At 37.8% G+C, this 10,809-nt stretch overlaps 1 protein-coding gene and 1 long non-coding RNA gene across 2 annotated transcripts in view; one reads left to right on the forward strand and one right to left on the reverse strand.

The window, feature by feature from the left end:
* Positions 1-5,506, reverse strand: part of LOC148616052 (protein CBFA2T1-like) — a 77,102-nt gene extending 71,596 nt beyond the window's left edge. Inside the window, exon 1 of the mRNA XM_088582712.1 lies at positions 5,429-5,506. The gene's annotated coding sequence lies outside the window, so the exon portion shown is untranslated. The remainder of the gene's footprint in view (positions 1-5,428) is intronic.
* Positions 5,507-8,686: 3,180 nt separating this feature from the next.
* Positions 8,687-10,378, forward strand: LOC148616054 (uncharacterized). Its single transcript, XR_015921898.1, has 2 exons — positions 8,687-9,175; positions 10,208-10,378. It is a non-coding gene; the product is annotated as an uncharacterized LOC148616054 (long non-coding RNA).
* Positions 10,379-10,809: the final 431 nt, after the last annotated feature.

Here is a 10,809-nt window from a genome sequence, read left to right on the forward strand (position 1 = left end):
CCCTGCATTGTCTTCCATCGGCCACGCGTCAGAGGGGCATGGAAATGGTGGCCTCTGTTCGTCCGTCACACAGTGACTATTTTGTGTACACAACTCCTATGAAACCTTGGACGGATTCGTTCATTTTTTGCAGGATTGTTTAACATGACATGTAGTTGATATCATTTCGCACCATCATTATAAATGTTTCATTTAATTCTGTATGAGTTATGGGACTTGATTTTTTCGGTTCGGGGGGGGGGGCGACATTTGGCTACGTGTATAGCAATGACATGCACTTTAACAAGAATGAAAAAATGGGGAAGTTCCGTTACAAATGTGTTAAGTGTATCATACGTGTCCGTGTAATTCATATGTTAACAGATTTTGTTTTTGCATTCTAGGCTGGTTTGCAAAGGGTCAATGCATCAAGGTGATATAAACGGCGGTGGACGACAATGTACGTGCATTGCATTGGCTTTCATGTTGGATAATACTATTCCAAAGACTAGAGATGAAATAGATAATATTCTTCTAAGAGGTACTGACTTGTACCATAAAGTTTGTACTACCGATGGCTACATGCTAATAACAGAGTTTCCGGAGAATATTTTTATTGAAAACGAAAGTTTCTCTATTACAATGAAAGATCCGATGAGTGGACTTGTGGAACAGGAAAGTGACAATTCTGACGCTTTAACATTTACTTTAGAGTCTGCATTACACCAATCATTAGCACAGAGTGAAACTTCTTTCATTACACTTGGAAGTAACCCTGGTTCAACTATCGGCTTAAAAAAGGCTCAAGGGATACTTTGTTGTATTGATTCACACAGTCGCAATGATATGGGACTATGTGTTCCATCTGGTAAAGCTGTTGTACTGTCAAGTTTGATATCACATATCAAAGATTTAAACAAATCGATCACAGACCGATTCGCTGAATCACAGTTTGAGATAACACCCCTGGTCAGTTCTAAACTAAGAGTGGTCGACTCTGACGTAGTTGGAGACGTCCAGGCGTCTAATTCACCGCGATCCACTGACTATGAGACTGACATACCAAATATAGAACATACTAGCCATGAGATGTCAATTGATGAAGAGTCTACGTTCCACTGTGACAACGGAAGCAACAATAAAACTTCGGGTAAAGAAGTGGATGAGTCTTTTGTCTCCATCAATGAAAATAACGTCGAAACTGCAGATACTCAAAATGATGAGTCATGTATGTCCTGTAATGACAATAACGATGAAACTTCCGGTACTGGAGATGATGAGTCACCTATCTTCAACAATGAACGCAACGAGGAAACTGCGGGAATTCCAGTTGACGATACCTTTGGATCGCAATTATCAGATGATATTGGAGTCATTGATGTACATACCCTATCGGACGATGTAAAATTCAGGATTTTGTCTAATCGGTGTCCGGAACCAGGCTTTAAATTTCCGTTTAAATTATATAACGATAAAAGATGCAAAAGCGGAACTTTTAAAAGATCTTGTTGTCGCGATTGGTTTGAGCAATTCCCATTCATAGCATATTCAAAGTTGAAAGATGGGTTATATTGCCTTGCTTGTAAGTTTTTTCCGGACACATCCGGTCGCCGACCAAGAGTGTTAGTTACAGAACCATTCAATAAATGGAAAGACACCACTGTCGATTTGAAAAAGCATGCACAGACTGGTAATCACGCTGACTCGATGGTTAGATTGAATGGGTTCAAGAAATCGTGTGTCAATCAGTCACACAGAATCGACGTCAATCTGCAATCGAATAATACAGCAATCATCGCTAAGAACCGTGATATAATCAGATCTATGCTTAAGTGTTTAGAGTTCTGTGGAAGGCGTGGAATGGCGCTTAGGGGACATCGGGATGATGATACAGGCCATAGTAAGAACAAGGGTAATTTCAAAGAACTTATTCAATTTAGAATAAATGCGGGCGATACAACCCTAAAACAACATTTTGAAACGTGTTCAAAGGTAGCAACCTACACATCAAACACTTCTCAGAACGAGTTGTTAACTTGCATTAAGACATACATTCAGAAATCTATTGTGGAAGAAGTGAAGTCCCAGCCTTTTGGTGGATACTTTGGAATCCAATGCGACGAGGTATCAGACACTAGCAATTGGGAACAATTAGGACTGGTTTTACGTTATGTCGTCGATGGAGTTCCAGTAGAACGCCTGCTAGAATTTATTTTGGCCGAGGAAACCACTGGCGAATCCCTTTGTAATCTTGTCGTTCAGTCCCTCGCTAGTAATGGTTTGGATATCCAGTTATGTAGATCGCAGACTATGGATGGGGCAGGAAATATGTCAGGGAAAAACGTTGGATGTGCCGCACGGTTAACACGAATCTCTCCACGCGCAATGTATCATTATTGCGCTAGTCACAATCTAAGTTTAGTGCTGTGTAAAAGTTGTAAGGTTACAGAAATCCATCTCATGCTAGATTCTCTCAAACAACTCGGGATATTTTTTAAATATTCCCCTAAAAGAAGCCGACGACTAGAAACGGCGGTAGAAGATATTAACAACAATCGACAAGAAAATAACAAAATTTCTAAATCAAAATTCAAAATCTTCTGTGAAACTAGGTGGACAGAGAAACACGCCACACTCGACACATTCGCGACAATGTATGAGGCATTGGTAGCATGTTTAGAAGGCATAAGCTCCAATGAGGGACGTTCGTGGGACCAAAAGGCTATTACGGATGCTCATGGCATTCTGTCCAAGATAACAGATAGTACATTTATTATTTGCTTCCAAACAGTACACAACTTTTTTGGTTATGTACGTGGAGTAAGTTCTAAGCTTCAAGGCTCATCTTTAGACATTGTTGAAGGTTATAAAATGATCGGAGCTGTGAAACAGATCATCGATGAAACCCGTAAAAATGAACAAGAGTTTGACTTGGTTTACAGTAATGCGTCTGACATGGCAGTAAAGGCCGGACTTGATGAGCTTAAAATGCCCCGTCGTTGTGCTAGACAGACACATCGTAACAATGTTCCCGCTTCATCAGATAAAGAATACTTTAAACGGGCAATCTACTTACCTTATCTTGATGAGCTAATTCAGCAACTTGATATGCGTTTTGGTCAAGAGGCTGTCTCTGTTGTTCGTGCCTTGTCAATTTTGCCTTTCCGAGTTCACCTCATTTCCGAAGAGATGGAGAAGGATGTTTATGATTATTACAATACTGATATGCCTTCGCCTGAAACATTCAGGCAAGAGATGAGACTCTGGAAGTCGTTTTGGGAAAATCAATCGAACAAACCAGAGTCAATAACATCAACCTTAACTGATGTAAGGGCATGCTCGACTTTATTTCCAAACATCATGAAAGTTCTCTTCTTACTTGCTTTGACGAGCGTCACGTCAAGCTCCACCGAAAGAGCTAACTCATCCCTTAAGTTGATCAAGAATGATTTGAGAAGCACCATGAAGGAGGATCGCCTAAATGCTCTGCTTCTTTTGTATATTCACAGAGACATTAAACTTGATTTTGATAAAATTATTGACGATTACGCCATGAGAAATCCACGTAAAATGGTTCTTATGAATCCACTCTAGTAATTGAAAATGAGAGTCCGTCAGTATTTTTCTGTGTTCATTTTAGGTTTTGCGTCAAGGTACATGTATACTAGAAATATGTATATTTCCACATTAAAGCAATACTCAGAACGAAAGAACTTTATTCTTCAGTGTTTATTTGTCTTGTATCATGTGTGTCGTTCAACGAAACCTGAACTTAATCAAAAATAGAGGGATTACTTCATAATTTGATGCTAAATTGTTGAAATTCAGGAGCTTCTGATTTTCCCCATGGACCCTCAACCTTAATCACGCCTCTCGTTCATAAAATCCTGGCCTAGGTATTGAAATGTTAAGTTACTCCTTATACCCTTGAGTTTGGAATTTCTCGTTATTGGTCTACTGCTGTTAAGATCCATCCAATCATTTTAATATACCATAGACAATTAATGGAGAAAACTCGGCATAAAAAATGTCACACCCTGACACTTTAACTATAAAATATACATGCTCCAAGTCAGGAACCGTTACATTAGTGCAATTCTCTATTATTTTATGTTTTTAAGCCAAAAAAGGTCCAAAAATCTTTTCGCCTCGCTTCGCTCGACGAAATATTTTATTCTACGCCCCCCCCTTTCAAATATCCTGGACACGCCCCTGACAACAGGAATTCACAGAATAGTGGATATCACGAGATTCAGTACATTAAAGCGATTGTTTCGAGTAACATCGTGGATATATCGATTCATTGGGAATTGCCGAAAACCTAGTCTGGAACAAACAGTGAACAAATTCGTTACATGTAATGAGATGGGGGAATCAAGGGCAAATTGGATAATGACAACGCAGGTAAGGAAATTGAGATTCTGAAATTGCAGGAAAAGATGACGAATGCGTTAATTCGTCTACTGCAACTTTACTTAGATGAACATGAGATCATTTGTTGCGGTGGGAGAATCCACAATGCTCCGATTAGTGAACAGTCGAAATTTCCGTATATACTACAAAATCACAGTCGATTCACCGAGCTACTGATATTGGAAATACACGTTAAGATGAAACATTCGGGAGTACTTGCGATCGTCACCGAAATACGCCTGAACTACTGGATTCCGAAAATACGACAAGTAGTAAAGAAGATTATTCGGAAATGTGTCACATGCCGCAAAGTTATCAGGAGACTGTAGTGCACCTGATCTGCCGCCACTACCAAAGACACGATTGATGGAAACACCGTCATTTACCATGACAGGTATGGACTTTACAGGAGCCTTATTCATGAGAGACTATAATGAATCACAGCCAGTTTTTAACTCATTTATTATAGACCTTCGGAAAGGGTACAAAACTGCAAAGACAGAAACAATAAGCATACTAAGTACAACATTTAGATGAAACAAAGTAGATGCAAAGCCTGTATGTTTATGTTAATAACGCGTTCCATACATCAAGTACACATCAAACACAGTCATTTATATCATAAAAATATATGAAATATGAACACTCGAAAATACCATCAAACTTGGAGTAAAGAACGTTAAATTAGAACGCGATTGTATTTCTCAACAATCATTATGACAAGTTGCTACTGGACAGTACTGTAGTGACAAAAAAATTGTGCATGACACGTTAAGAACGTAATGCCATGAAAAATAAAAGGGCAAAACAGGTGAGGAATAGTGTAAAACATATTTAAATATGTCCTATAACCTAACGGGAACATCAGGATAAGATAATCAACTCGTAAACGCAGTTAATTGATTTGTCCTTGAACTCGGTGCCAATATTTTTTTATGAAAACTCAATTAAATATGAAAGGTATGAACTGGGACGATTGACAAGCACTAAATAAACACTAGTAAACAATATAAGCATAAACATAAATCCAACTCACCCTGTGGAGGTTCGAACACCAGTTAATAAAGAAAAAATATGCGACGTTGCATAGCCCGTCAAAACAATTGTCCTAAGTAACGACTCTATACCGGACAGATCAGTTAAAATTCAGAAGTGACATTACAGAGACATTACCGGACACGACAGCAAAGTTTACATTTGTTTATTCACGAGCGCGTCAACAAAAACAGTGCATTTGGAAGTAGTTCCTGATGTTCTTGTGCGCGTTTAGAAGATTTACAAGCCAGAAGTCACTACCGAAACTTATGATATCGGATAACGCCTCAACGTACCTAGCTGCATCAGAAACTTTAGAGACACTTACGAAATCTATGACACTGAATGGTGCACTATCGTCGTGTGGTACGAGTTCGAAATTCTTACCGAGACGCGCGCCGTGGTACGGCGGGTGGTTGGAGCGGATGATTGGACTGACTAAAACCTGCCTTCGTAAGACAATTGGAAGATCGTACATCACACTCGAAGAACATCAAACGAACGTCAGTGAAGTCGAAGCAGTTCTAAACGATCGGCCGTTACCGTACGTGTCCGCCGATATCAACGACATAGAGCTGCTGAAGCCATCGCACTTGTTATACGGACCCCGGATTACCGTGACACCGTACCCGAGGGAGGATATTTGAGATACGAACACACACGCAAACAAGAGTGACATTCAAAAACGTGTGGAAAGACAGATATTCAAAATAGACCAGTTTTGGTCTCGTTGGAAAGCGGAATATCTCACTTCGCTACGCGAATTTCACACTCAAACGGGATACAACGAGAAGATCCAAGTGGGAGACGTCGTACAAATTCACGAGGACAAGTATCCGAGAAGCGGATGGACCATCGGAGTAATCGAAGCTCTTGTGACCGGAAACGATGGACTAAAGAGAGCAGCCGTCGTCAAAACAAGATATGGAACTGCTTCGCGATCGATCGTGAAAATGTACCCACTTGAAATGTGTGACACTACGATTAAAAGTGATACATTTCAACCGAAAGACAGAGATTCCTATCAACCGGGAACCAGTGATTCACCAAGAAGATTGCCGATTCGTGGAGCTGCTGTACGTGTCAGACAGAATGGACAACGAAATGAACTCAGATAAAGTGCTCATTTTAAATTCAAAGTGGTTAAGTATTTTCATTTGAATCATGAACTTCAATTCTTACATTGTACTTAAATTTCATTTCATTTAATATTTCACTTTTGTCGGCCTCCAGAATGTCGGGGAAAAAACGCGAAGTACTAACTCTTTAACGCCATGGTGACGTCGAAAAAGAAAGAGAAAAATAAATAACACTGACAAGCAAGAGATTCTGCCTCGCAGTGAGAGGATCTATAATAAATGCGTATATTGAGGATGAATTGCACTATATGTGTATTTGTCCTAGTTATGATTCGAATAGAAAAAATGTTCTATGAAAAGCTATATATAACCTGTCCAAATTTACATAATCTGACCCCTGAAATACTTTTTATCTGGACCACTGAAAATATTTAAGTCACAAGTTTATTAGCTGATTATTCGGAATCAAATTTTAACATTTGAAAGTACAATAATGCTTGACCTACATTTTAGGTAAACCATATGAACAACTACCGTTAGGTGTCTTGATTGGCTCATCCATGTATTCTGTTACCACGATAATTTTTATTCCCCCCTATCTCTTCTGTTTTTTCATACGTGTCAAATTAACGACAATCAGGTATGAATGGTTTTGTATGTCTATGTTGAGTGAATGCTTAATATTTTTAATTTGATATGGTCACAAGGATATACATGATTCATAAATAGCGGCACAATAGCTGTACTGCTTGGGGCATTTTCCAAGAAACGCACGGACACAAACAACTAATCCCAATCACCTCCAAAATAAAACAACAGACTTCAAATTTTGCACGGTGCTGAATGTTCCTCATCAACTGAAGCATAAAAGATATCTCTCTAAAAATGTCTTGCTATTCATTATAGGACAACGGCTTCATCTAAATATATGCATTTAAACATTTTATTACCGGGGGAGCTTAAGTTTTTAGAACAAAGAAAATTATTTTCAAGATATATTCTAAAATACCCCTGTCCAACTAAATGTTTTACAAAATAAAAGTGAATATTAGAAAACTATATTGTTCTTGGTTCGTACGTATGTTTTGAGTGGTAACTGCGAGCGTTCTGTAGCTGGATATTTTATTTTGCCTATATGTTATGTGTTGAGGTATTTCATGGAGAGAATTGGATGTATTATTGTGTATTTGTTTTCTCAACTCATTTTTGTCCACCGTAGAATTTATGCGCATGTCCACTGTCAGGAGATGTTGTTCATCATTGGATCTTTGAGTCGTTATATTACTTTTTAGTTAAATTTTGAAGAATTTGAACCACCGTTCTGTTAACGCAGATTTTATCACTTGTTGTCGGATCCTTCCAGAGCTTACTTAAATGTGTGTTTACACATGTTGAAGACCTTTTGGTGATCTCTAAAAATATTTACTGTTTTGTAATTAGATTATACCTGGTGCATTTGTTGCATTTCCTCATAGTCGTTTCAGACTAGAGCAAGATACTCTTAAGGCATGAAACCCAATCTCCACAATAAAATAAAAAGTTTAGTGCCTTGCTATTGATTGATTGGTTATTGGGATTTAATGCCGTGCAGCAATATTTCATCTATATTCAGGCAATGAACATGAAATGATGATGATGAATTGAAAAAAGGGATAGAACACAAGGATAATAGGGTCGACAAATTTTGATTGCCGCTAGAAAAAGGGAGGGATGGACAGGGTCGGGCAATTTAGCCTCCTGTGGCGGAGCGGGACGTGCGAGGAACGTGGCATCTTTCCAAACACGGTGTGCCACTATGGTTTGCGGTCAGGTTTTCCGTATTATAGTCTGACAACCCCAGCACGTAACACGCCAGGGGTACCCCATTCCACCATCTAGGGCGCACATAACCCAATTGCTCTGTGGGCAGAGCGCCCTAGCCCCCGGCTAGGGTTATGAGCACTATTTAGTCGCCTTTTACGACAAGCTTTGCGCTGCTGCAAGCATATTCTTTTGACACCCGGACCTGCACGGGGCCTTTGCCATTACTTGAAGGATGGGTTTTCATGAAATAAAAAAAAAATAACAATACAATACCACAGAGGAGCAAATTTTTGCATGATTATGGTAAGATATTTCATAGTGGGAATTTTTGGTAGGGATAGAGCCAATTCATTACAATTGCTACAAGCAACATTGTGCTGACTGAGACACGATTACATTGTTTGGAGAAATATTCAAGTTTGTCGATCGTTATGGCCTCTTTCTCTTATACTTTAAAACAACCAGCCTGAGGATGCACTTATCGAATACTACTGATAATTAAATCGACAGTATATCTATATATCGCAGGCAGAAACCTACCCAAGTTAAATATCTCCCATTTCATGGCGATTTTCGTCCGTCGGGGAGGAAATGGCTACGATAGGCCGTTGTTGGTTCTGATACGGAAAATGATCGAATATGAACGACATTCACGTGTTGATAATATTTGTCTGGTGAAAGGTGCTTTCTACGTGTATGGTGAACAGGAAACGACAAGTGTAAATCGTGCCGTTTGCTTGACAGATTTGTAAAACGATGATTTCTTTGGATGAATAAGTTGTGAAAAACTCATATATTGGTGGTAAACTGTGGTGCCCTGATGACATTTCGTGGTATAAAATTGGATCATGCGTTTTAATTTTATGGTAAGTGTTTCTAGTTTTCTAGAAAGTAAAAAAAATATTTTCCTCCGAAGTCGCATATAGAAGTGATCCCCTTAAACTTAAAATTTTGCTTGAAGACACAACACACGTACATTATTAAATAAACAAAAAGGGTCAAAGGTTGTAATATAGAACGCACATGTACATTTACTGTCCTATAGCTCCATTCTTGATTTCAATCGTCGTACGGCAATCGTATCTTAAAATCATTCAAGATTAAAGTAGAATATGATGATTGCTAATGAAGGATTCTTACATACTCACAAGATGACAAGTTATGATTTTGTCATTTTTGGAATAGGTTCTGTGCAATTTTTATGCTAAGACGCTATATATGTTATATTCCGAGCAAATGACAATCAGAAATCTAGTTAAAATTCGTCACAAGGTTTTGTTATTTGACACCATGTTTAATTTGAGAAGGGCCAGCTCGCTATTAAACTAAATATAATATTTAAAAGTTTATTTTTGAAGTAGAATTTTCTTAAAGTGCATCCACACACCACAGTCACTTCTTTCCATCTTTGATTTGGCTGTATTATCCACATATACCCAGGGTACATGTACAAATGTAAGTGGATAGTAATAGAAACAGGTGCATGCGACGCGTACCTCTAATTTATTCATTATGTAACAAATATGATTAGCAATTGAAAATGATTTTTACCAGTTCCTTAGTACTTCTTAAATATTAAACATAGCACATGTACACTGCAACAACTGACAAGTATTCTTTTCAGGTTTACAAGTAGTAAATTTCTCTATTTCCTTAATGTTACATTTATTTAGTATTTTCCTTGTGTTCCGTAATAGGATATTCGTATCTATTATCTTGGTAGCATTTATATTTAGCTATACCTGTACATGTATGTATTCATCACATATACACATATATATTGACTGTAACTATTAACTATTGTAACTAAATATACATACATTGTACATGTGTATATTATTGTCATAAAAACAGTCACTGAGACAGTACTACTATATAATGCAGTTGTTATTTTACAGGGAAAGTACAGATAAGTGTGATAGAACAGCTTATGTCGGATTGGATCAACATGAGTTTATACCTAGATGAACAGCAACAGAAGGAACACATTTATCAAATATGTGAAGAAGTCAAGAACTGTTTAGAACAAAAAATGTTTAAAAAAACGAAATAAATTCAATATTTAATTATCACATCGTTACTAATATAATTCCCACTATGATCATGTTTACTTTTAATTAGAGACAGTGTGATTGTTACACAAACATAAGAAATTCGGGACTGAAAGGAAAGGAATTAAGAGAAGAACGTATGTAATTTGCATATTTTGACGGAGAGAAAAAAAATGCGAACGGAAACGTTTTAAATAAAAGCCATGTTCAACACCTCAAAAGCAAGAGTTAATCAAATTTTCAGATTTTCGCGAATAAAACTCCTAGTAACTAGCTATATAGAGTGAAAGTGTACTCAAATGGTATTTGAGTTAATATCACTTGTAACATGAATCTTCTTTTTTCCTTTGATCTTTTCATGGAATAACATAGAGACGACAAGCATGTACCAAAATGTATGCTCTAAATTGAAGCAACCAAATAATATTGCATGAAAGGTCACATGGGCC

The sequence above is a fragment of the Perna viridis genome, chromosome 5, assembly GCF_037379345.1.
Source record: "Perna viridis isolate PV_CMFRI_1.1 ecotype Kerala chromosome 5, ASM3737934v1, whole genome shotgun sequence".
Classification (NCBI taxonomy): domain Eukaryota; kingdom Metazoa; phylum Mollusca; class Bivalvia; order Mytilida; family Mytilidae; genus Perna; species Perna viridis.